Genomic DNA, 25759 nt, shown 5'->3' on the forward strand with positions numbered 1-25759 from the left:
GAGGAAGATCAGGACAGTGTTGGAGAAGAGAACAAACAATCTGCAAAGGGTCTAGTTGTGCAACTTATTTCTCAACATAGCATCTAAACACCATAATCATAGCATTTGGGGACAGCAAAAATGATTGATTTTGCAGAAAATATTTGTTGTTTAATTACAGGATCATATGGGTCTTTTGGCAACCAACAGATGCCAAAACAGACTTTAAGCACCATCTTGAGAAACTTGTGATTTGCTTAGTGTGCTTTTAATTTAAAGCATATGGCTTCAGATTCAACTGCAGTGTCCAAAATGAAGACATTAGTAATGAATCACTCTATTGGAGAAAACGCAGTGCGCCCAGATCAGGTCTTTTGGTCTGTGTACTCAAATGGTTCTGTTTAGAGGCATAAACACGAAGCAGCTCTCTGTTTTAGCTGGGTGTTCCTGGGATGCATGTGACATCAAAGAGCCTCACAAACGAATTTTCCTGCTACGTACAGTGCTTGGCACCAGGGCCCGCCTCCATCTGAATAAACAAAGTGCGGTTTGGCCACTAGAAAGAATGCCCAAAAGATCATTTATTTTATGGCAACTCTTCCTTTTTTTCAGTTTCTCAGCCTACTAGCTTAGCCTGAAACTTCATGGCACTTGGGGAATTCAGCCAGCCTGTTTGGAAATTCAGAACTGCAATCCTTCTAAGAATCATGTTTGTGATTGCAGGTGGGGGACGTTGGTCTGTTGAGACCACATGTGGTCTCCCTGCTGGTGAGGGAAGGCTAGAGACAAGTGTACAGAGTAGTGGTAAAAAACATGGGCTCTGGAGTCAAATTTGAATCACCTGGCCATTTTCTTGTCCTGTGAATTTGAGCACAGCCTTTCAATGATCAGATCTATAAAGTGGGGATGATAGTATCAATCTTATGGTGTTGTGGGAATCAAACGAAATAGTCCATGTCAGATCTAAGCTAAGAATCTGGTACCTGATAAGCTATAATAACATAACTATAAGCTATTATTTTAATTATTTTTAAAGGCAGGATCTATTTCATCTCTGCCTCTTTGCTTCTAGTCATGTTATGCCTTTGCTTAAGTTTGCTTAAAATACATTTAAATTTAATAAAGTACCTACTGTGTATTTACCCATATCTTCTTTTATCATTTTTAAAACCTTTTAGTATTTAGACTTAATATAAATATCTGTGAAATGTTTGCCTTTAAACTATCAGAATTTATCTAGCACAAATGATTACCTTCATAAATCAGTCATCATTAATGACTATTTTCCTTTCTTGGAGGCTTTGCCTTGCTCCTTTATGACAGCGATGGCTTGTGGAAGGTACCAATGGCAGGAGGTAAAAGCTGAAAGCATCTCATTCAACGTATACAAAATAAACTTCTGAAGACAATCACTTCCTTGTTTATGTGTAATTTGATGATTGATTGTGGCACTTTTAATGGCTTAGCCTTTTCATTGGGTTTTCTGATGCATTTACAACAAAAAAATTGTAATATATTTTTAGTGTTTATTTCTGAGAGAGAGAGAGATTGAGGGGAGGGGCAGAGGGAAGAAAACAGAGGATCCAAAGTGGGCTCTGTCCTGACAACAGAGAGCCTGATGCGGGGCTCAAACTCATGAACCGCAAGATCGTAACCTGAGCCAAAGTCCGATGTTTAACCACCTGAGCCACCCAGGCGCCCCATAACAAAATTGTTAATATAGGGTGAATAACTGTTAATGGGATTTGTCTTTCTTCACAAGGGTGCGAGGGTAGAGAAAGAGGGTTAAAATTCCCCCTTAAGTCCTTTTCACTTTTTGTTTCTGCCGTTCTCACTTCAGCCAAGGTTTTCATCTCTTTAGCTTGGACTTCTGCAGTGTCCTTTGTTATTCTTCCTTTTGTCCCTCCTCCAATCCATTCTACATGCCGCTGCCAGCACATATGTCACTCTCCTGATCAGAAGCCTCAGCATCTCCCGAGGGTCCGCAAGATAAAAGACAAAATCTTTAAAACTGACTTCCAAACCTTCACAATCAAACTTTATTTTATATGTTTCTCCATTTCCTTGCCCCTGAAATACACCTTCCTAATTAGTGGTGATTCTAGGGGAAAGCCTTCAAAGCGCTTTGCCTCCATAATATTAGATCCATGAAAAAGCTCTCCCAAATAAAAGTACTAATATTGTTTGAAATACTAATTGCCCATGTAGTATAAAATGGGAAAGAAAGCATCTTTAGAAGACTGTCATTCTGGAAAAAAAAAAGTCAGGGGACCCTAGGTGGCTCAGTCAGTTAAGCATCTGACTTCAGCTCAGGTCATGACCTTGTGGTTTGTGAGTTCAAGTGTCATGTCAGGGTCTGTGATGACAGCTCAGAGCCTGGAGCCTGCTTCAGATTCTGTCTTCCTTTCTCTGCCCTTCCCTCATTCATGCTGTCTCTTTCTTTCTCTCAAAAGTAAATAAATGTGAAAGAGAAAGAAAGAAAGAGAGAAAGAAAGAAGGAAAGAAAGAAAAACTATAAAGCATATTATGCAAGAAAAAGCAAAACACTGAGTACTTGCTGCATAAGCCTTTTGATAGCCCATATTTCTTTATTCTAAAGGATTGTTTTTCTAAATGTCATATTCAGTGTTTTTAATGTCAGCATCGGGCTCTGTGCTAACAGCTCAGAGCCTGGAGCCTGCTTTGAATTCTGTGTCTCCCTCTCTCTGCTTCTCCCCAGCTCACTCGCTCTCTCTTTCTCTCTCTCAAAAATAAACATTAAAATTTTTTAATTAAAAAACCTTTTTTAAAAAGAACATTTTATGACTTTAAACTGTTACAAAAACCTGGATGTTCATCAGTAGAAAACTTGTTAAATGAAACAATAAAAATGGAGCCATGAAAAGGAATGAGTCATATCTCTGTGTACGTATTCTTGTAGAATAGCCTCATGTTATATCAAACTCTGAAAAAGGCAAGACACAGAGTAAAAAAATAGGCTGTTTGAGGTTTTATTGAGGTATGGTTTTGTCTTAAGGACAGGAGCTGTGCAGCCTTAGGACTGTATCTACATAGACTATTTCACACGACACAGGAATGGCAGTGCTTACCTCGAGAGCAAGGACTGGGCTTCTGGGGAGGACTTATTGTTCATTCACTACAGTCTTTTGTGCCACTTGACTTTTTTCCTATACCTAAAGTGTGTGACTTTTTCAATTAAAATATTAATTAAGCATTTTTGACTGAAATTTGTAATGAAATGTTACTCTCATTTAATAACCCTTAAGCTAAGAGAGAAGTGAACTGTACCAAGAGATACAGAAACCAAGCCAGTCAGCATTTTTCGGAGTCAGAGGGGAAAAAATTAAACCCTCTTAAACAGAAGAATATTCTTACCAGAACCATGACTGCATAGTTTTCAGAACTTGAGAGACAAAATAAGATAAAAGCAAGGATAGAAAAGTTATATTAATTAAAGTGACCCAAACAGAATCCTTCCAGAAATATGGGAAGAGAAAGTGGAGGAGAAGATGACACTTGAGGAACGTAGTATTGCACATAGAGCAGATGTGCAAGATTATAATGAGTTCTCAAGACTATGTTTTTGCTGATAGCAGAAAACAATCTGGTAGCTTCCACGTAAACTCCATCACTCCCAGGATTTTTTATAGTATCTCTTTATTAAAGACTGAATTCTGGGCTCTCCTCCCACACCTTCCTTTTCTTATCCCCTTCTTAGCCACATTTTAAAACATTTTTGACTCTGCTTCTTGCCTGTAATCCTTCCCCTGCAGAATCCCTTGGGCACATCCCTCCTCCTGAAACATACTTGTCAAGGTCACTGAACATCTCCAGGTCTCTGGATCCAGAGGATTTTCTCTGTCCCTTCCTTCTACCTCTCAGCAGCATTTGATAACAGCTGACCACCTCACCCTTCGTAAACCACTCTTTTCTCGGTGCCTGTAAAGGCTCACCGCACACCCCTCTCGCTTTCCCCCAGCCTCATGGCCACTCTTTGCTTTCTACTAAAACCTCAAAATGCTAGAGTTCCTCAGGCCTCTGAAAACCTTTTTTTCTCCTTTTCATTTATTCCCGAGACCTGACATTTTATTGATGGGTTGATGGCTCTCCAGTTCATATGTCCTGCCCAAGCTGTTTCTCTGGATTCCAGACACGCTTCCGACTTGGCATCCCCGCTCAGATGTTCTACAGGTGCTCTCACGCTTACCACGTCCAGGACTGAACTCTTGATTTCCTCCTGGCCTTGGAAACCTAACTCTCCCCTGGGTGTTTCCTATCCATCCAGGACCCAGGCCAGAAGTCTGGAAGTCGTTATTCATTGTTCCTTTTCCTTCGCCCTCTACATCCAGTGCATCAGAAAGTTACGTTTTTGACTTCCTACAACATCTTTATTTTGTCTACCTCTCTGTGTCTTCAGCACCACAGCCTGGTCCACACCCATCGTCTCTGAGCTGCAGTAGCCTCATCAGTGCTCTTCTTGTTTCCATTCTTGTGCCTCTACCTGTATGGAACTCCCAACAAAGATCGTGATCCTTGATGAGAAATAAGCTATCTCTGTCTTTCTTTCTTCCTATTCTCTTTCAATAGCTTCCCATTGACTTAAAATTCAGATTCCCTCCCTGGCCATCAAAGCCCTGCATAACCTGCCCACAGCCCATGTCTCCAACTCCATCCCACACTAGGATTCCTTTTCTCACTACAGTCCAGCCCCACTGGTCGGATCTGACCTGCCTCGGGGTCATGAATATGGTGTTTGCATATGCTGTTCCCTCAGCCTGGAATGCTCTCCAACCCCCACTTTTACCTCTTCCACATGGCTGGCTTCTGTCATTCTTGAGCCTCAATTTATCTATCACCTTTCTGAGGAGCTATTTCTTTGGTTCTCTTTCCTATATAATTCCCACTAAAAACAACCTGCTTGTTTCCTTGTTTGCACTCACCGTGATTTGTAGTAACTTACCCGTTCAGAGTTGAACTCCATCACTAGGATGAATGAAATCTCCAGGAAGGCAGGGATCACGTCTGTTTGCTCACCAGTGCATCCCTAGGAACTGACACATGGAAGACTATCAACTGATTTTTGCTATCACTGTGGATTTAGGAATGTGCAGTTTTCTGCAGCGCTTTTTCTAGCTTTATAAAAAGAACAAGAGTCACAAATATGCTCTTCTCTTACTAAGTAATTATTAATATGGAAAAAAGTATTCATGAGTAGAAAGTTATATTCCAAATTTTTCTATTATATTAAATTGAATCACACGAGGTTGCTGCTCTTATAGACCATTTGTTTACAACCAAACAGCAATATCATAAGGTTCAAACTAAGAAATAGTCTAATGAAGTGTACATAGTTTAAGCTGTTGTATCAGAATAGTTTAGATTATGCTTCAGAAACAAACACCACCCACACACCCCACATCTTAGTGGCTTGTAACCACAAAGGCTTATCCCTCACTCATGTCACACCACTGTAGCTGTGGCTCTGCTCTGTGTCATCTTCAGTCAAGGACCCAAGCTGATGGAGCAATTTCTGTCTAGATCATTGCTGGTAATTGTGGCACAGATTTAACCAATCACATCCCAGCTTCTACCTGGAAATACACCCTTTCAAAATATGTGTATTTCACTGGCCAGGGGAAGTCACGTGACCACCCCTGCATTCAACAGGGTAGGGATGTGAATCTTCCTAGTGGGAGAGGCACTTTAGGGGTAGCAACAGGAATATTTGGTATAAAAGTAATACAATCTACTACGGTCATTCTGAGTAACAACTGTTTCATCTGATAGTAGGTATCTAAATCTGAGATATGTTATATCCTAGCAGTAGATAGGATTAGGCTGATGCCATTCTTACTGTAGTAAGAATATCTACATTAGTGTTCTGACTTGTATTTAGCATTTTTTGATAGTAATGTAGGTTTATTGTATTTAATGAGAAGATGTGCCTCTAGATGAAGCCTCTAGATGTGCCTCTAGATGAAGGTACAAAGCTTATAGAAATCAGGAATTCTAAGAATGACAGAAATCTCTCTGCTTTGCTTACTGATTAGAAAGATTTGGTTTGTGAAAGGGAAATAACATAACTATGAATCACTGACTTCTGATGTACTGTTTTTTTTTTTTAAGATTTTATTTTTAAGTAATCTCTACATCCAGGGTGGGTCTCTAACCCTCAATCCCAAGATCAGGTATTGCAGGCTCCACCAACGGAGCCAGCCAGGCACCCCTGATGTAATGCTTTAAACTTGTACATCTTTAAAACTACCTAAGGACAGGGGAACCTGGGTGGCTCAGTCAGTTAAGCATCTGACTTTGGCTCAGGTCATGATCTCGTGGTTTGGGAGTTCAAGCCCTGCATAGGTCTCCATACTGACAGCTCAGAGCCTGGAGCCTGCTTCAGATTTTACATCTCCCTCTCTCTCAGTCCCTCCCCCTCTCACACTCTGTCTCTGTCTCTGTCTCTCTCTCTCTCTCTGGCTCAAAAATTAACATTTAAAAAAATTAAAACTACCTATAGACAAAATCCAAGGATGTTTAAGGAGTTGCCTAATTTGAGGGACAGGTGCATTTCTGGAGGCTTTCTAAGCAACTGAGTCTAATGATACGAATACTTACAGGCATTGGGTTGTTTGACAACATATATGTTTAGGCTAATTTCATTCCTTACTTGCTATGTACTCTCTCTTTCTGCAAGATATAGATACTTACAGTGTGTAAGTTCCACAGACTTCTCAGTACATTTCGTGGGCTACAAAAGAACTGAGAATCAAGTAATAGACATTAAAGGGATGACATTTTGTGGGCATTGCTTTGAGTTTCCAGTGGGATTATACAAGACCAAAGGATCCAAAAGTCACCAAGAGAAGTTTCCATAAATGATAAACAGTATTTCTCAGACTTCAGATTCTTATGACTGTCTAAATGTCCTTCACAAAGAAGTTCTTGGAAAGTTATCGCCCAGTAGGAAAAAAGCACGTAACTTGTCATCTGGCCTCAGCGTGCTCTGACTGGCTCATTCAAGCCTGAAGTGTAAGGTTTTTTTTTTTCAGTTCTTCCAGCCTCTTTCTCATGAAGTCAACCATTGATCTGAAAGTCAGAGATGCAAATCCAGAGAAAACTGGAAGCATTCCAGCGCCCACAAATAAAAAGTTAATTACCTAAGGAAAAGTACAAGAAAGACTTTTGTTTTCCACCAAAATCTCCTCCCCAGGCTATTAGCTATGTCGTACATGGGCCCGATCAATATATTAGCGCTTGAGAACCAAAGTCCCTTGGAATAAATTAATCTGTCAGGGAAAGAAATAAACAAAGAACAAATTAACATGTTTTAAGACATTGCTTAAATTTTCATAAATATAGACCTTGAGATGGGATGATGAGTTCCCAGGAGCCAGAGCTAATATTTGGTTGTAATTAAGAGTTGCTCTTTCATGTTTCGTCTGATGTAGGTGGGAAATTGCCCACGTGCTTGCTGAGTTCCTCACTCATGCTTCCTCACAAATGCCTCTGTTTACTTCATTAATAAGGAATGGATGTCTCACAAATTACACTGACACACTTAGCTTGTTTTACCTCTAGCTAATATTTAAAGTAATGAAATGCTATCCACATGTACACACATACCATACAAGCCAGTACTCCTTCATGAACAGCCACATATTGATTTTTAATGGCTCAAAAGGACCTAATGACCTAATCCATGAGACACTAGACCTGTCTGAGAGGTTTAGGCAAAGGACCCCAGTGTGCTTATCGCTGGGTACAGGTGTGGAGTGTCAAAGCTAATGATTGTCGGGAAGGGCAATAACTGTGTAAGTTATTCATTCATAAAAAGCATGGAAGGACTCATTTTGATATGAGAACCAGGAACCCATCTCACACTAACTTAGGCCAAAATATATTTGTTGGGTTTCAAACAATGTCATTGTCTCACACACACACACACACACACACACACACACGCTCTCTCCCTCTCACTCCTTCCCTCCCCCCACCTCCATCTCTCAGTGCTGCTCACCCATTTGGGGCCATTATTTTTCAATGTTTGTAAGATGGCCATTGACAGCCCTGATCCTATTTCAGGGTCCCAAGGGACAAAGTGAACACTCTCTGTTCCAGTGCCTTATCTCAGATCTCTTAGAGGAACTTCAGCCCCGCCTTGCTTGTGTTCCCACCCCTGAACAGATCACTGTGGACAGGAAAGGGGATTTCTGCCAGGCCAGGCCTGGGCCACATGTTCAGCCTGACTTGGGGAAGAGGGAAAGGAGGAGAGATCAGCCACATGCAAATACCTCGAATGTGTTCCCCACAGGAGAGAGGAGGCTCTCTAACCAAATCAGAGAAGAAGAGATGTTAGGGCAAAACAGTGTCCACCTGGAGAATCCTTTTTCCACTATATTCATCATGTTCAGTTGCTAAATGTAGCCAGTTTTCAGAAGGGGAGACCAAGGCAGAGATCTCTGTGACTTTACAGCAAGTCTGGCTTCTGTTAACAAAATCATTGCCCCCTCTCGGGTGGTCAGTAATTTCCTATCAAGTTCTAAACAAAAATTCCCTGGGGGTCTTGAATAACAGAAATGAGACACCTACATACATTTCCTTTTCCAGCTATGGTAGCTCTGTCAAATAAATTAAAATGATGTTCTTTTTACTTCTTGCCACATATTTAAGTATTGTTCTACTTCACAGATGTATTGGCTCTAAATATCCTATTACTGACTATTACTAAGTTATACACAGGAAAAAGAAGCAGAGTATAGTACTTTTTTCATCAGCTGAGAACTTTTAAAATGCTAATTTCTGTGTTTGAATAATTTCATAACTCAGCACTCTTGAGAATTTTGCATTTCGGTAGTAGATAAAATCTGAGTTGCATATTTTGATGTGAGATGCCTGCTCTAATTATAGAGCAATTTATATATTGTGAAGCTAGTTTCTATAATTCTCAGTACAAGGAGACAGAGCTGGAAATATACTCTCCCAAGCTCTATTATCACAGAAAAGAGACTAGTCTCTGAAGCAAGTAGTTGCAGATCTGGGAGGTCAGAAAGAGTCACTGAGTCTATTTGCCTTTTGGGAGCAGGATAAGCATGACTTGCACTTTACTAACCTTCACGTAGGACTTGCAGATTAACCCCAGCTAACAGCATGGCAAATCCATCAGGACTACGAACAACCACGTTCTGGAATGGATAGAATTAGCAGGTCAACCCTGTTGGCAACAAGACAAGCACCACCCTGATCCTTATGAAGCAGAGATTTGGCTGATTAAAAACACTCTGCCTCAAAATTACTTACATAGCATTGCATAGAAGCAGTACATTTAACCCGTGATTGGGGAATCTTGTTTAAAGAAAGGTTCTATCAGCAAGCGATATGTCGTAAGGGATTATGTGTTCTTGCTCGTTTATTTTTTTAAGGACAAGGGCCAGAGTCATTTGGCAAAATGGAATGCCCATCAGCCTGCTCTTGGGATAACATTTATTGCAGCAAAACTTTATTTGCACAAAATAGGAGTGTCGAGAACATTGAGACCTATGAGAATTCTACAGATTAGAAATAGAATCGGGAGGAGTTCAGTATTTCCTCTTTAAGGGTAGGGGAGGACAAGGCAGAATTAAAAAGCCTCCTACTACTCCGTTCAAGAAAATAAATAAAAGAAGGCACACTAAAGAGACGAGCAATAAAATCTTACAAATCTTTGAAAATAGTAACCTTGGGTACAGCACCGTTAACTTCTATATACATTACCTTGTTTGTAAGAAAAATGTCAGATTCTCCCTCCCTGTAGCTTGAATGAGGGGCTTATGAATTTACTTTGCGTTGCTACAGAGAATGTATAGATTGAAGCAGGGTTTTTTTCTTCCTCTGTGGACCTCCATCAAAATGTGCACATTTCAAATTTCATGAATTGGTTTTTGTGAATCTCATTTCCTCACTGGCCCAAGAATCCTTCCTGAAGAGTAGAAAAATATGTTGTTGTTAGTAGCCTAGTGGATCTCCAGGCCGGTCGCATGGGCAGAGTCCCACCCATGTAGCAGCAGTGGGTACCTGGGTGACACCTTCCCTGGACACCTGGACAGGAAAGAAAGCCTGGACTAAGCCACCCCCTCCCTACGAAGCTACACTTCCACCAGTTAGCATAGATGCTAATGCATCATCTCCTGTGTCCCCTGCTCTCCAACTTTGGTCCAGCCCCCATGAACCAAAAATTTTATAAGGAAGAGCATATAAGTAGCCAAGTGAAGCCTGGAGGAAAAAGGATCACCCCTGGTGTGTATTTGCATCTGATGGTTTGTGGGGGTGTCATCAGACCTTGAGAAAGGAAGTCCAGCAGTACCAATGTGCTCGGACCTTAAGGACAACGGACTGGTCATGTGCCCTGCCCTATTATTTGCTGTTGTTGTTGTTAATCTTTATAACATTCCAACATATACCGTATTATTCATTATGCTTATTGTTTATTATGTTTCCCCCACCAACAACAACTTGTAAGTTCCTTGAAGGCAGAGATCTTTGCTCACTGCCACATCCCCAGGGCCTGGCACAGAATAGGCCCTGAATAGAATTGAATAAGCAATAAGGGGCAGATTTCACCATCAGGGAGAAAAAGACATGCTGACCCACACTCACCAATGGAGCCAGGGATTATGAGGGAGTCATGATTCTGGATACAGTATGACAACTGGTATTTGAGCTCATCCCACTGCACCAAGACATATGGCACTGTTGACAAGGAGGTCACTGTGTTTGTGAAATGAGTGAGAGGTCTTGTTAAATCTCATAATACTTAAGAACACCACAGCTGGTTCTTAGCAGAGCATGACATAAGCACCTGATGTCTTCTCACTTTACAATACGTACCTGGCAGGGGAGACACAAGGATCAAAGGGGAGAAGTCCCCACAGCAGTTGGGATCAGGGGCCACAACTCATGGCAGCCAGAGATTAATCCAGAAATGGGAAAGAAAGGGCCAAGGTCCAGCCTCTGTCCTCATCCACCTGGACTTCTTCTGCCCTCACCCCCATTTTTTTTCAAACTCCCACAAACTAGTCTATCAGCAATAACTTAATCTCTATTAATCTCACTTTCATACTCAGTATTTGTTTCCAGGAGCATGAAAGTAACATTGCACCAGTGGTTTGGAGCACTGAACCATTCAGTCTGCTGGCCCTTAGCTTCCGTGCCTGTCCAGGGATCTAAGTTCACACCGACACTGATGGAACTTCACAACAGAGCTTATTCCATTTGATACCTTAGGCTGGCTTTCTCCAGCCTGCCTTGTACGCTGGGTACCACTGGCTGCTGCCCAAAACTCGGGCCTCTAGTTTCCCCATACTCTCATTGCTTATCTCACTGCTTCCCGGGTTTCCTCTCCTCTGACAACGCTTCTGCTGGCCACCATTACCCCTGAAGTCTTCAGTGGAGCCGCATCAGCAGGAGCTTGGGGTGAGGGAGGGATCAGCGGTGGAATCCACATCCTGCTCAGCTGCCATTGCTATCTATACTCCCTTCAGTCACCCTCTGTTCCTATTGTTTGCTGACCTTATCCTGGTCACTTCACATTCAGTCAGTGTTTGGGTATTTAATTTATCATCTTCTCCATTCCCAAATCTCACCACCAACTAGAGAGATTTTTTTTTCACAGCCATCCCATCTACATATCTCCCAAACTTTACTGCTCCCTACTCCTTCATGCTGATGACCTTCGTCTATTTTCCACCCAGGCATGTACTTCCATGGCTACATTGACCCATCAAGAGCTGCTCCCCATAGGACCCCAGCCTCTCCTTCCAGCTCTCTCACCCCTACCTTAGCTGTTCGTCCACGGTCTTCCAGGTTCTGCTGGCTTCGCCTCCACCTGCCTGCAGCCTAGGCTAGAGTTCAGTTACTCTGACAAACACTAGCTCCTTCCGCCCACTGTGCGGAACACCCAAGCTCCAGGTTAATCCTTCTTCCTCTGCATTATACTTGCACCCCTAAGAGTTATTGCTAAAAAGCCTACCTAGGCAGTTTTGTGCCACTCACAAAACAGGAAAATATACCCCAAATTCTAGTCCCAGACCAAGACTCACCCTCATTCCATTCCGCATCTATTTCAACCTCTCCCCAGTCTCTTCAATCCCCTTACTCTTCCACCTCTCCCACCAGTAGAGTGTGGGGGAGCAAGAGCCATAACAAAAGGGGCATGGGCTTTGCTACCCAATGAATCCTGGGTTCACCTCTTTGCTTCTTAGGTGGGTAAAGCTGAGTAAGTTAAAACTAACTGTCTTCCATACTAAATCAGCTTATAAATCTTTGATGCAGTTTTAATGTGAGATTGGGCAGTAGGCACCAAGTTTGGATATTTTTACCAAACTATTCAAAAGAAATAGTCATATCCATTCCCAGGGACCCATAAGTCTAATCAGTACTGGGTTTCCATTGTTTAAAAGTCACATTCACATAGTCACACTTCTATACCTAAGAAAACTAAAAGCTTGCACAAGAACTATCAAAATTGTCATGACCCCAACTACAGAACCTTAAGAACAAGATTCATCCATGCCTTATGCTCTCAGTTTTCTCTCTCTGGGGACATGGGTGTATCTTTTTAAACTCTGGTTTTTGTGACTGGAGCTTTAATTAAAACACTATGTCTGGGGGCACTTAGGTGGCTCAGTCGGTTAGGCGTCCCCCTCTTGATTTCTGCTCAGGTCAGGATCTCACAGTTCATGGGATTGAGCCCCGTGCTGGGCTCTGTGCTGACAGTATGGAGCCTGTCCATACTTGGGATTCTCTCTCTCCCTCTCTCTTTGCCTCTCCCATGCTCACACTCACATGCTCACACACTCTCTCGCTCTCTCTCAAAATAAATAAATAAACAACTTAAAAAAAAGTGTTCAAAACACTATCTCTGATAGGCTGGCCAATCTGGATATAAATTTATCCAAAGTTTAGGGTAGGATGATTAAAAATGGTAGAGATTCAACTCTAAGAATTGTCTATTTCTGCTGGTCATTGACCACCTTGATTTCTTCTCCAAATGATGCCCACTATCTGAATCAGCAGCCAATGTTATCTGACCCTCCTCCTCCTAAATCTGAGAGGGTCCTAGATCTTCCCAGTTACCTATTCCCCAGAAGAGGCATCTAGAATCTTGCCAAAAGCTTTAGGAGGATAATTTCAGCTAGTGTTCATTCTTAACAATATCCAAAAAGTACATTCACCATCTAAAACAAAAACAAGCCTGAGTCCTTTGCCTTGCTCTGGCTGCTTTGTAATCAGAAGTTAAGATATTCTGAAGATTAATGTTAGAACGACACAATAATGAGCTAGAATGCAAATTCCTCTTATGAATTCAACTATAATATGATATTAGTGATTCTTACTGTGAGATTAGCAGCGCATTCTAAATTAGTATTGTAATACATCTTAAAGATCACATTGTAAGTTGTCTTTATTCTGTAAGTCTAACAATCTATGATCAAAAGAAATAAAATTCTGTATGTTAAATATTTTTTCTTACATATTTATAGTTAAGGAGGAGGGACACCCAAAACTCTAAAAGGAAAAAAAAAAAAAAAACGGGCGCCTGGGTGGCTCAGTCAGTTAAGCGTCTGACTTTAGCTCAGGTCATGATCTCATGGTTTGTGAGTTCAAGCCCCACGTCAGGCTCTGTGCTGACAGCTCAGAGCCTGGAGCCTGCTTCAGATTCTGTGTCTCCCTCTCTCTCTTTCTCTGCCCCTCCCCTGCTTGTTCTTTTCTCTCTCTCTCTCAAAAATAAACAAACATTAAACAAGTTTTTAAAAATAAATAAATAAAAGGAAAAAGAGAGAGAGAAGCAACTTAATGAGTAATGTCAGCCAAGTCAGTGACCAGGTATATTCACTATATGGCGTGACCAGGTATATGCACTATATGGCGTCTATGACTGCCACCTCTTTGTACAGATTGTCATTGAATGACCTTAGAAAGTGAGTCCCAGCTTCTTTTTAAATTTTCATTGTTTCAGAAATTACAACTTAAATGATCAACTTGGGCATATCCTAAGTAAAACTGTCTGGTTTTCTCTTTTTAGTCACAGATCATATTACTGTGTATAGAATTCAGCTAAATGTGTTATTTGCTATGAGCCCTGCCCCCACACTTCAGGCTTCATGAACATGCCCATTGATTGCCTCATGATCCAGTATGGATGTTCTGATTACCAGCCATTATCAAACTGTTAAGACAGAATTCCTGGGCTGGTCCTGAGCTGGTCCCAGCCCAGACACCAATGAGTTGTCATTATAGCCAGAGACTGACCTGAAAATGTGGCTACCTGGCCCAACTCTCAAAAACAAAGGACCCACTTTGCAAATAACATCACTGTTCATGTTTGTATCTCCAAGAAGGGGTCTCCATGAAGTTCTTTTTTTTTTTTTTAATCCAGCTTCAACATCCTCTTTCTTTCCAGATGGTGCATGGAGCCAAGCCTGTCAGAGACCCTTAGTCTCCTGCTGCCTTTTAATGCTGGTCCTTGATTGCTAATGACCCCCAGCTGGACTGGCTCCCCAACCCATTTAACCCCACTCTGCTGGGTCCCCAGCTCATGCAGGGTGAGAGACAGTGAGAGCTGGAAGTGGGAAGGTGCCAAGTCAGCCAGGACCTCCCGCCCTTTCGGAGGTGGTGGCGCATTTCCCGGCACCATCACGGATGTCCAAGATCACTCCAGTGGAGAGCTCCTGTTCATATGATTCTTTCTATGTTGTCACATGAAAGCTACCAGGTTTCTGATCGTTAATATTTTATTCAACTAAGCCAAGATAACAGAGTCCCTGAAATAGTGTTTCTTTAGGGTCCAAGAGTTGAGAACGGCTGGAATGGATCCCCTGAAACATGTTAGCTTGGAAACTTAAAATTAAATTGCACTGGAACTGTCAGCTCGAATGCGTCAGTATGCAAAGTCACTGCAACAAAAATTAATTTTGTTGTCAAGGCTGAAATCACTGTATACCATGGAAGATACCCATTTTCAGATATGCTGATAATAGCTTTAAGTATTTACTTTGTTAAGCTTGGCTTGTTTTTGTTTTTAATTTGTGATATGCTGGAATGTGCCTGTAGCTATATACCGGTCAAGTAACTCAGAGAAGTGGGATTTAAATGGAAAAAAGGTTGATGACATTAATTTGTTGAGAGATTCTGAGTCCCATGGTGAGACTCAGGTCTCTTATGACCTCCTCATGACAAGATCACTTCCCATGAGAATAAAGGAGAAGAGGAGGTTGTGAGAGGTCATCCATCTGTGTGTACTTTCCATAATGGATTTTCATTAAGCTCTTATCAGATTATAAGAAACAAGACAAAGAAATTTAGTAGTTCTGTATGACCTGGATGAACTGCAGTCTAAACTCTTAATCTGAGGAGAGAACTGAGACCTTTGTGTCTCACTATTTTTATGAATCTTAAAGGTATACTGGATAGTTGGACCAAATTTAATTTACAGTGTACTACAGCATCTTTTTCCAAAGTGAAGCATAAAATGGGACAATAACCCAAACATGGTTATTTTCTTTTTAACTTTACTTCTCTCAGATACTTCCTCTTTTATTGGCTTTTGGAGATTAAAACTGAAAGAACCAGAGTAGTCTAATTTTTCACCACTAATAATGTATTGATTTCACTTTTGCATCTCATTAGTTTAATGCAAACAAAAATCACACCTGCGGTTTCATTTTGGTCTATTCACATTTTTTACAATTTCTCTCTCCCTCTCTCTCTCTGTCTCTCTCTGCCACACACACACACACACACACACGTGCCAATCATATGTGCATATAATTGCCCCCAAACCAAGTCAGTCATAATAATGACTGCTCTCTACATGAAAAAAAAGATTTTAGAATTTGTGAGCTTGGGTGAGTGTAGAGCTGCACAGTATTCACTTGTACATTACAGTTTTTGCTCTCAGCTGAGAAGGCTGGGTGAGATTAAATGTGGTCTTTTTGTCCATCAGTAACCAAATGACCAAGAAAGGGATTTGGATGAACACCCCCTTTTGCAGCCTTCCTCTTTTTATTGAATGAATCGTATTTTAATGAAGTTCTGCTATAGCGATGGAGAACTTTTCTCCCTAAAGCCTGATTGCATTTTGATTGGTCTACTTTAAATTCCAACAAAGGCCAGTCCAGTCAATAGCATTCATTTATGTCCGTTTTGAAGGTGAGCAGCTAGAACTCTGCAATCATAGCATCTTCAAGTTAGAAGAGACCCTTAGGGGCACCTGGGTGGCTCCGTCGGTTAAGCATCCGACTTTGGCTCAGGTCACAATCTCACCGTTTGTGGGTCCAAGCCCCCCGTCAGGCTCTGTGCTGACAGCTCAGAGCCTGGAGCTTTTTCTGATTCAGTGTGTGTGTGTGTCTCTCTCTCTGCCCCTTCCCCATTCATGCTCTGTCTCCCTCTGTCTCAAAAATAAATAAACTATAAAAAAAAATTTTTTTTTTAAAGGAAGAGACCCTTAAAGGGGCTCTTGGCTAATGGTTCTAGCATTTTTCCTGTTTTCACACTGGTTTCATGGAACAAAGTCTCATCAGGCTCATCTCTCACTACACACAGGCACTCGCAAACTGGGAAGGAGTATGACTTCAAAGATAACAGAACATGCGTGATGTGCTGCACCACCACCCTTTGTCGAAAAATCACTGTATTAGTCTAACCCATTGTTTTACAGATGAAATGCGGCAGCCAGAAAAGTAAGCAGTTCACCTAGGTCACATACCAGTAAGTTCCAGGAATTGAACTATGCCCAGGCCTTCCGACCCCAAGTCCCGTGTTGGTTTCACTCCAGCTGACCTCCCATTTGCACACTAACCCCAAGATCTGGGACCAGGTCTCCAACTTAGAGAGCAAGGCGGAGCTGGGGATGAATGCCCCAGGAGCCCCTGCCACAAGGAATCAAAGACCCAGTTGCAATTAGTTTACTAAAACCAGCACTATCTGGTGTCCCATATCCTCAAGCATTTAAAATGTCGTTCCAATCTTCAAAGACATTCTTTCGTTCCATTTTTATCTGCTTTTACCCAGGACATTGTTTCCCAGCTCCGGAGTAGTTCACTAGGTGATTTGCATCTCATTAGGAGCTCCAGAAATGACATCTCCCAGCCTGCTGCCTGGCGTTGTGGGTCTGCTAAGTATCACATCCAGGTCTTAGATTTTTTTCATGTTGACATTTTTGAAAATGCTGAATTAATGCTCTTTTCTACTGGGCGGGGTTTGGGTGGCCATTTTGGCCTGAATTCCTGTTCCCCTCCCCCGCAACAAGGCCAAAGTTAGGGAACAGCCATTGTCAGGGGGATAGTACAGATGAAGTCAGTCATGAAGACATTCTGCTGGAAGGAAATATTGTGAGACTTCAGATAAGCAGTTTTAAATCTCCTAAAAGCAGAGAGATGGAACAAGATGCAAACATTCTGAGTGGGTAGTATGCAACATAAAACAAAAGGAAAGACACCCATAGCAACCCATTGCTGATTCTAAGCTTGTGCCCTTTAAACATTTTTTTACTAGCACCAACCTTCCTGACACCCCAGAGTTCTTGCCCTACATTTACGATTGATTGAAAAAGAGTTTAGTGGGTCAGAATGACTTTTCAGCTTTGTCGTTCATTCACACCCAAACCTGCAGAAGAGCACTGAGCAACGTCATACCTCTGGAAGCCAGAGCTAATGTTCCCATGGTCAGCAACATTGTTCTCTTGGAATGAGAGAAATGAGTTTCCCAGCGCCCAGGGAAATCAGTGTCCACTTGGAGCGCGAGCCATGTGATGTAGCTTCAGCATAAAGCACATGCCTGACAAGGCTGGGAGCCCTACTGGAGGCTGCGTCCCCTTCCCAGCATTTCTTCTGCCCAATTGAAACTTCCCTGACCCGATGCCAGCTTTTAAGATGGCAGCTAGCTAATCTATACAGTCAACCGAAGCTCTTAGGAAAAGGTTAAGCCGTTAGTTTCTCTAGCCCTGGCTGCAAGTTAAAATCATCTGGAAGGGGACAGGTGGTGGGACTGTGTTTAAAAGCAGTGCCAGAGCCCTACCCCTGACTAACTGAATTAGGACATCCAGGGGCAAGGGCAAGGCAGTTGCGTTTTGTTGTAAGTTCTTCAGATGATGAATGTGCAACGGGGGTCGAGGACCACTCCCACAGAAGAAGAATTACGGTGACCCCTGAGGGGCACCCACTCTGCCTTGTCTGCCAGGTTTTCCCTTTGCGTACATCATCTGTCACCTTCACTACAACCTTCATTGGGTGATCGTCATCGCCAGGTTCAGACCTCCGATAAGTGCTGGAGGTGTGAATCATACTCCAGTTTTTCTAAACCTGCTGTTTTTATTTTTCTTTCCTGACACTGTTATTTCTCCAAAGTGTGGGACATGGGCCTCTGGTTTGTCTGCAGGTCGATTTTAAACGGTATGTGGACATGACCCTAAATAACACTGAGTCGTGTAAAAGAAAGCTGCTCCTTTATCAAGTCTCAGTTTATATTCTTCATATTTAGGAGAAACTCATAGCTGTATTAATATGTCTTAAATTCCTCTCACACTTACCTCTCTTTTGAACAAGACTTTTAAGAAGCCCTGAACATTCTTTGGGAAACAGAATCTAGCTCAGGTCTAATAGTACTGTTCTGTTTTTGTTGTATTTACTTTATGGTTTACTTCTTTTTTTATTTTTTACTGTTTATTTATTGTTTTTGAGAGAGAAAGAGACAGACTGTGAGAGGGGGGAGGAACAGAAAGAGAGGGAGACACAGAATCCGAAATAGGCTCCAGGCTCTGAGCTGTTAGCACAGAGCCCAGTGCAGGGCTAGAACTCCAACCACGAGACCATGACCTGAGTTGAAGTCAGATGCTTAACCGACTGAGCCACTGAGGTGCCACACTTTATGGTTTACTTCTATTTATGGCAAATGACCCCGGCTTTCCATTTAGTACAGCAGTGAATAAAGTTTCATTCTTAAATAAATGTGTTTAAGTAAAAAAAAAAAATAGTTGATCTTAAAAACATTACATGAATAATACAGGTGTCTTGAATATAGCAAAAAAGGTTTAAGTGGTGGATGATGACATAAGTTTGAGAAGTACTTTCCTACAGCATGTGCTTTCCTACAGAATGCTAATTTTAAAAAGAGGCATCCCCAGGCCTGTTAGCAAAGGGGAACGCTCAGCTATCATCCCATCACAACAGACAGACAGCAACTTGTTCCATCCATTTTAGGCCCACCAGGACCTATGAACTTTGCTGCTCCTTTCTGGCACAAGAGGAATCCTGAAACACTAATGGCTAATAAACATGGAGAGAGGGGAAAAGACAGACACCATCTGCTCAAGTAATCAATGAAATGCAAATCCAAACGCAAATGATGTGCCATTTTTCACCTATTGAATTATCAGGCTTTTTCTTAAAGATGCTGTCCCATGCTGGTGAGGACCTTAGAAATGGATAATCTCAGGTATGGTGATAGACACAGATCTTGCTACTACTTTCTGGATGGCAACTGGGATGAATCATAAATAGAATAAGTCATAACTTTTAAAAATATGTATACTTTGGGGCACCTGGGTGGCTCAGTCAGTTGAGTGTCCGATTTTGGCTCAGATCATGATCTCACCATTAGTGAGTTCAAGTCCTGCATCATGCTCTGTGCTGACAGCTCAGAACCTGGAGCCTGCTTCAGATTCTATGTCTCCCTCTCTCTCTGCCCCTTCTCTGCTCATGCTCGTCTCCCTCTCAACCACTGAGCCAACCAGGTGCCTGGAAATATACTATTTTTAAGGTAGGTTAATGTTGTGAAAAATACTTATGACTTTCTTGTTAAGTGGGAGGAAAAAGCAGTAGCAAATAAGTGATTTTTTTGTTGTTAGGAAATGTGAATGCATAGTCCTAGAAAAATATCGAAAGGATATTCAGAAAAAAAAAATACTAATCAACTTTGTTTTGAAGAGGCTGACTTCATCTCCCTTTTTGGTAAACTAGTTTCCCCAGAGGTGTCCCAAGATAGGAAAGGCCCTGCTTCTATTGGAAACCTTGACAATAATATCCTGATTGACAGAACCAAAGAGAGGGACACATAGAACAAGTCTTGACAAAAGTAATGAATGGTCACCATTTCATTCATTCATTCATTCATTATTTGTTAAGTGTCTGTCAAGCCCTGAGCTATAAAATAGTTTTAGGGGAAGTTATTACCACTTCCCTAACTAGTAAGGAGAAAATTCCACACAGACAATTTATAACTCCACCATTTTCCACAGGCACTAATTTAACTCAGGGATATTTTCTTTGTAGCAATTTTGCAATTTTGAAGAAGATTGTTCATGACATAACATGGCAACTGGGAAAATTTGTAGCTTTCCTTTCATCTTAGAAAGGAAGATCTGAATTACATGCACCCCAGGAGAAAATCTCTCTTTCTGGTTGCCTGTGTTTTACAAAAGCCCACTGAATTCCTTAGTCCCTCCTGAAGTTAGACATGGTGAAGTGAAAACTTATAAGAATGTCTCAGTAAAAGAACAAGCACTGTACTAAAGGTCATGGCCTCGGTTTTGGGATTATGAATCAAAAGACCTGAGTTCTAGCCCTGGCTCTGAAGGGAGACCAGCAGAGGGGCCCAAGCTCCCTGGGCTCACGCCCCTTAGATATATAAGGAAGGGGCCGAACCACAGAGATTTATCACCCTCCATGTCTTGACTTACATTTGAAAATCTGAACTCCCAGGGCATAATATCTTCCCTCCTATTCGCTGTCAAGACTCTGAGCATCCCTGGAATAGCCTATGCCTCAGGGTTATCAGGAGCAAGTGGTTTACAAAACATTGGGAAGGTTCTTCCATAGACTGCATTTTTAAGGTAGTGCAGATTACTGCAGACTTTCTGCCAATGTGGTTCTTATTGTTAAGGAAAGATTTAGTAGGGTCTAGCATAGTGGCTCTCAACCCTGGCTGAACATCAGAACTATCCAAGATTTTTTTTTAATATCCATGTCTACGTCCTGATCTGGGCACCAGTATTTCTAAAAAACCAAACAACTGGTGTAACGTAAAGAAAATGACCCTCAGTGAGGACATTTGGAAACCTGAATTCTCAGCTGTACTTTGCCTCTAACTTGCTGTGTGATCTCTGAATCTCCTTGTGTCTTCCTTATCTCTTTGGGGTTAGCTGTCCTTCCCAAGAGGAGATGAAATAGAGAAAAAGCTACTTTGTAAAACAAGATTTGAGACATATAAATGAAATGGTAGGTGGAAGAGGCACAGATCCAGAAAAGACAAGTCATCTCACTGGAGGCTATTTCATTAAGTGTCATTGGAGTGCCATGCAGCATGGCCAACTGTCATTGAGGAGAAAGATTATCCAGATGACAGCTAGGCTACTGTCACCTCCAGTTGCCCTGAGAACTTTGGTCACAGACATGAATGTACCTCCCTTTCTGCAGAGTTGACAGAACTCTGTAAATTAATTGCATAACTCTTAATTCTGTTTCGTGCCTCAGGGAACTATCTAGTAACCCCATATGGGATTTGCCATCTGTAAATCTAGAACACTGAACACTGTTTGCTTCAAGGAGGTGTTTTGCTTGGCAAATGACCCTAGGAAAGCCTCATCCACAAAATGGCAATCAGAGAGATCAGCGGTCTTATCACTCAGAACATATTCCTGCCTGCTGAGGGCCCATAGGAAGGGTGCATATGACCATGGTTCTCCTGGTGTGCCCTCTCCCTTTCCTCCTACGAGCCCTGCCCATTGCCTGTCCATTCCTTGGGGGCCCAGAGTCCATACTGCCCCACTAAGCAGGGGGATAGTTGGGCTATATGCCCCATCCTGCCTTCACTGGGGTTGTCCTTCCCTTACTATGACCCTGCTAGGAAATGGATCAGAATGGCACATCCATAATGGGTGATAAAAACTGAAATCCTGAGTGTTAGCGGACAGTGTGGAGGAAGGGCGTTTGTAGCCAAAATAGCTATAATTCAGCAAGTCAATTAGAGCAGAGGAATTAGTTTCCTTCTTCATCTCTGCGACCCTAGGAAGGAAGAAAAGGCCTTGTTTGTGACTTGAAAATTTTGCTTGTGAATGAAGGTGGTCAGATTTAACAACAAAAACTACAGAACACCCAGATAGATTTGAATTTCAAATGAATAACTGATCACTTTTTAATACAAGTATGTCCTAAATATCGCACAGGATTTTAACAGATTAAAAAAAGTATTGGTTGTTTATCTGAAATTCAGATTCAGTTGGGTGTTCCGTATTTGATCTGGCAAGCTCTAGCTTGGGATGTACCTGCATGTTCGATAAAAAGAACTGGAATATGAAATTTCCAAACCAGTTGTTTGAAGTTATGTGACGAAGCCATCACCTGAATTCAGCTGTTAGTCTCTCACCAAGGGCTGAGCCAGCTGTGCAGCTGCAGAGTAGGATGCTTTGGGGTTAGAGAGCAGAAGTGTGCCTGTCCCAGTGCTCCTCATTGAGGCCCCATTTACATTTCTTCCATTCTATGACAGATGTGTCTCCTGTTTATTACAAAGTTCTGTGTCAACTCAGAAGAGAAAGCCATGTTCAAGGTCTCAAATATGAAATCAAAAGATGCAAGGGGAAAAGAAGGTGCAAGGATCCTTGAAAGGGAAAGAGACCGATGTTAAATGGTACTCGTGACGTGATATACTTTCAAAAAGCTTTATGGGGAGGTAGTCACCAGAGTATTACAAACTGGAGAGTTTGGCTTGATTTACAAACATTTATGTAAAGTAAGAATAGGCCACTTGCAGAATACTAACATTATTGTCTTCAAAGAACTCATATATTGATGTTTATCTTTAAACTTGAATTGCCTATTTTGTCTAAATAAATAAAATAAATGAACTAGGTAATTGCCAGATTGTTTTGTGTCTCTGACTAGCAAACTGATTGGCCCAAAAGACAGGGGTTCTGGCTTCCACTCTGCTACTTACAGATTTACCTTTCTTAGCCTATAGGTTCTTCATCTCCTGAATCAAAGAATAATTTTGCCCTACGTGCTTCATTGATTTTTTTTTTAATTTTTAAAGGAAAAAAAAACTTCTCGATGTGCATACACATTTAGATTTCATCAATGTCCTATATGCTGTTTAAATGTGCTTCTTTTCCCAAATTTTGAATTTTCACCTATCAACAGCACACCTTAAATTTATCCTTGTTGGTTACTTTCATAGATGATATCATGTTCACATCTCAGAATTAACTTCTCCCTGATTGGGAGAATATTTATCATCTTTCTAGCTTTTTTCCACTGCAAAAAAAATGTTACACCATCATACAAATTGACTTTTTTTCTTCTTCTGGTTGACTTCATTGTGACGTGATTCTTGGAACAAGTTACTTAGGTTATATCATTTATCATTAAGTTGCACGTCAGGAGGGGTGGAGCCTATGGCCTCATCTGTGTACGTGGGGCCACTCCCACATTGTCGTTTGGTCTTTGATTTATCCTAATAGAAAGGCAGTGCTAGTTGTCTTATTTGAAGTTTTCTGTCAGGATAGGCTAACCATTTTTCAATATCTTGTTTCATTAATTGTATATTTCAACATATATGATTATTTCTCCATCTTTCTCTCATCTCAGGCTTCCCAAGTTATGGATGGTAGACTTTGTGTGTATATATTTTTTAATTTGTTTTTATCTTTCCATTGCACTTCCTTTCATCTTAGTTTTGTTACTGTCCATCATATAGAATATTTTACTCTAGTATAATTGGACCCATCCTTGTCATTAATATTTTCTTCCACAGTTAAAATAGTCTATTTCATTTCCCTTTAAAGTTTTTATAGGAATATTTACAATGTTTAACTTTATAACTCATCTGGAATTTATTGTGGCCTGTGAGAATCAAAAAGCATACTGAGAAAAGTATAAGAGTTAAAATTTTTTAACACTAACGAGTCCAACAGCACTAATTTATAACAAGTCACTTAACCTCTTCAGACTCCATGCCTTCTAGGGGCGCTTGGGTGGCTCAGTCGGTTGAGTGTCCAACTTTGGCTCAGGCCCTGATCTCATGGTTTGTGGGTTCGAGCCCCACATCGGGCTCTGTGCTGACAGCCAGCTCAGAGCCGGGAGCTGTTTCAGATTCTGTGTCTCCCTCTCTCTGACCCTCCCCTGCTCGTGCTGTCTCTCTCTCTCTCTCAGAAATAAATAAAACATTTAAAAAAAAAAGACTCAATGCCCTCTGCTAGACTGAAGGCAGGGACCTTGTCTTAATTTTTCTTTGTTTTCTCCACAATATCCACCAAAGTACCTTACATATAGGATAAACTTTATAAGGTCTATATTTAAGTTACATTTTTGTATATTACTATCAAATTATTCCAAAAACATTTATTAAATAATGATTCATTTCCCAAGTATTTATTTGGTTGCTTATTATTTGTCACATATCAGTGATACTCAGATTTGTTCCAATGGCAAAACACTTGGAAGTTATGGCACTCTGTAAAACATTGTGAAACATGGAAATATTTAAGTTAAAATAATTAAAATGGAAATTTGATGCAAAATCAGACACCAGCTTACACTAGATTCTAGTATAGTATAGATGCCATCAGATTTTTTTTTTAATTTATGGGAGAAATGCTAAAATTGAGAAAATTCTGCCCAATAACTTAATTCCTAAGTTCAAAAAATCAAGAAAAGAATTCCCACCCATGAAATAAATTCATCGAGAGCAAAAATTGAGAACCACATCTTATATTAAGCATCCCCAGTTGAGAATATAAATAAAAGCTTCTGATCAAATGTAAACATTATATGAAGTCCAGCTGAACTGGGCTGAACTCCAGATGAACTCAGAAACTATTTAAGATCAGTCTCTCGAGTTTTCAAGGTTGGAATTTCCATAATATTAGGAAGTCTAAGGGAGAATAGATGTCAGATCTCCAGTGCATGTTCACACCAGCAACTTTAATTCTATACACTTCTTTTCATTAATCTATAAATCAGAGGAGGTGAGACAGGGTACTTCGTGTCCTGCCATATTACAGCATATGGACTTCACAAAGCAAGCAGGCGGTAGGTATGTTGGACGTATCAGAAAGAACCCATATCAATTCTGGATTCCTTGTACTCTGAGGATGATGCCCGTCCAAGAGACTGGAGTCCTGCCCTCTACACATACTTCCTGAAGATGTGGACAGGGATATCTTTAATGGCTACTGGAACCCTCTGCAAGCAACATGGCACAACGGAGCTTACTTTTACTTAGATCTTAGCTTACAAAAAAGTTTCTTGTTAAGAAAGACAATATGCTATAGTTTTAAAAAGAATGCCAGACAGGAGGTAAGAGTCTAGGGTTAGGTCCTCACTCTCCCATTTCATCTGGGATGAGTCATTCAACATTTGTGGGCCTCAGTTTTCTTTTCCAAACAAACAAAAAAATATAGAAAATAGGCATTTAGAATAAATAGTTCCTAAAGCCTTGTATGGTTCTAATAGCCTTGGCCAATGTAGATATATTCCAGTTCAAGAAAAGTAAAGGTGCAAAATTTCATACTTAGGAAACTGATAATTTGCTATTCATAATGGTCCTTGCTGAGTCATTCTTCACTTAGAAAATTCCCCCAGAATTTCCCTAAATAGTAAGAACCTCTAGTGAAGTCAAACAGTGATTCCAAGTACAAATCCACAACGCTGTTTTAAGAATAGGATATACACTTGGTCCAGGAAAGTGATAACTCTTCTCTGGACTGTAACATTCATGAAAAATATACTGTGGCAGCTCTGGGGTGGGGGGGTGG

General features: G+C 41.1%; 1 protein-coding gene across 1 annotated transcript in view; it reads left to right on the forward strand.

Annotated features, from left to right (window-relative positions):
• The window catches only part of MYO3B (myosin IIIB), a 399691-nt gene that overhangs the window by 367478 nt on the left and 6454 nt on the right, over nucleotides 1-25759 (forward strand). The window lies entirely within an intron of this gene.

This window comes from Crocuta crocuta, unplaced genomic scaffold (assembly GCF_008692635.1).
Source record: "Crocuta crocuta isolate KB4526 unplaced genomic scaffold, BGI_CrCroc_1.0 scaffold219, whole genome shotgun sequence".
NCBI classification, from domain to species: domain Eukaryota; kingdom Metazoa; phylum Chordata; class Mammalia; order Carnivora; family Hyaenidae; genus Crocuta; species Crocuta crocuta.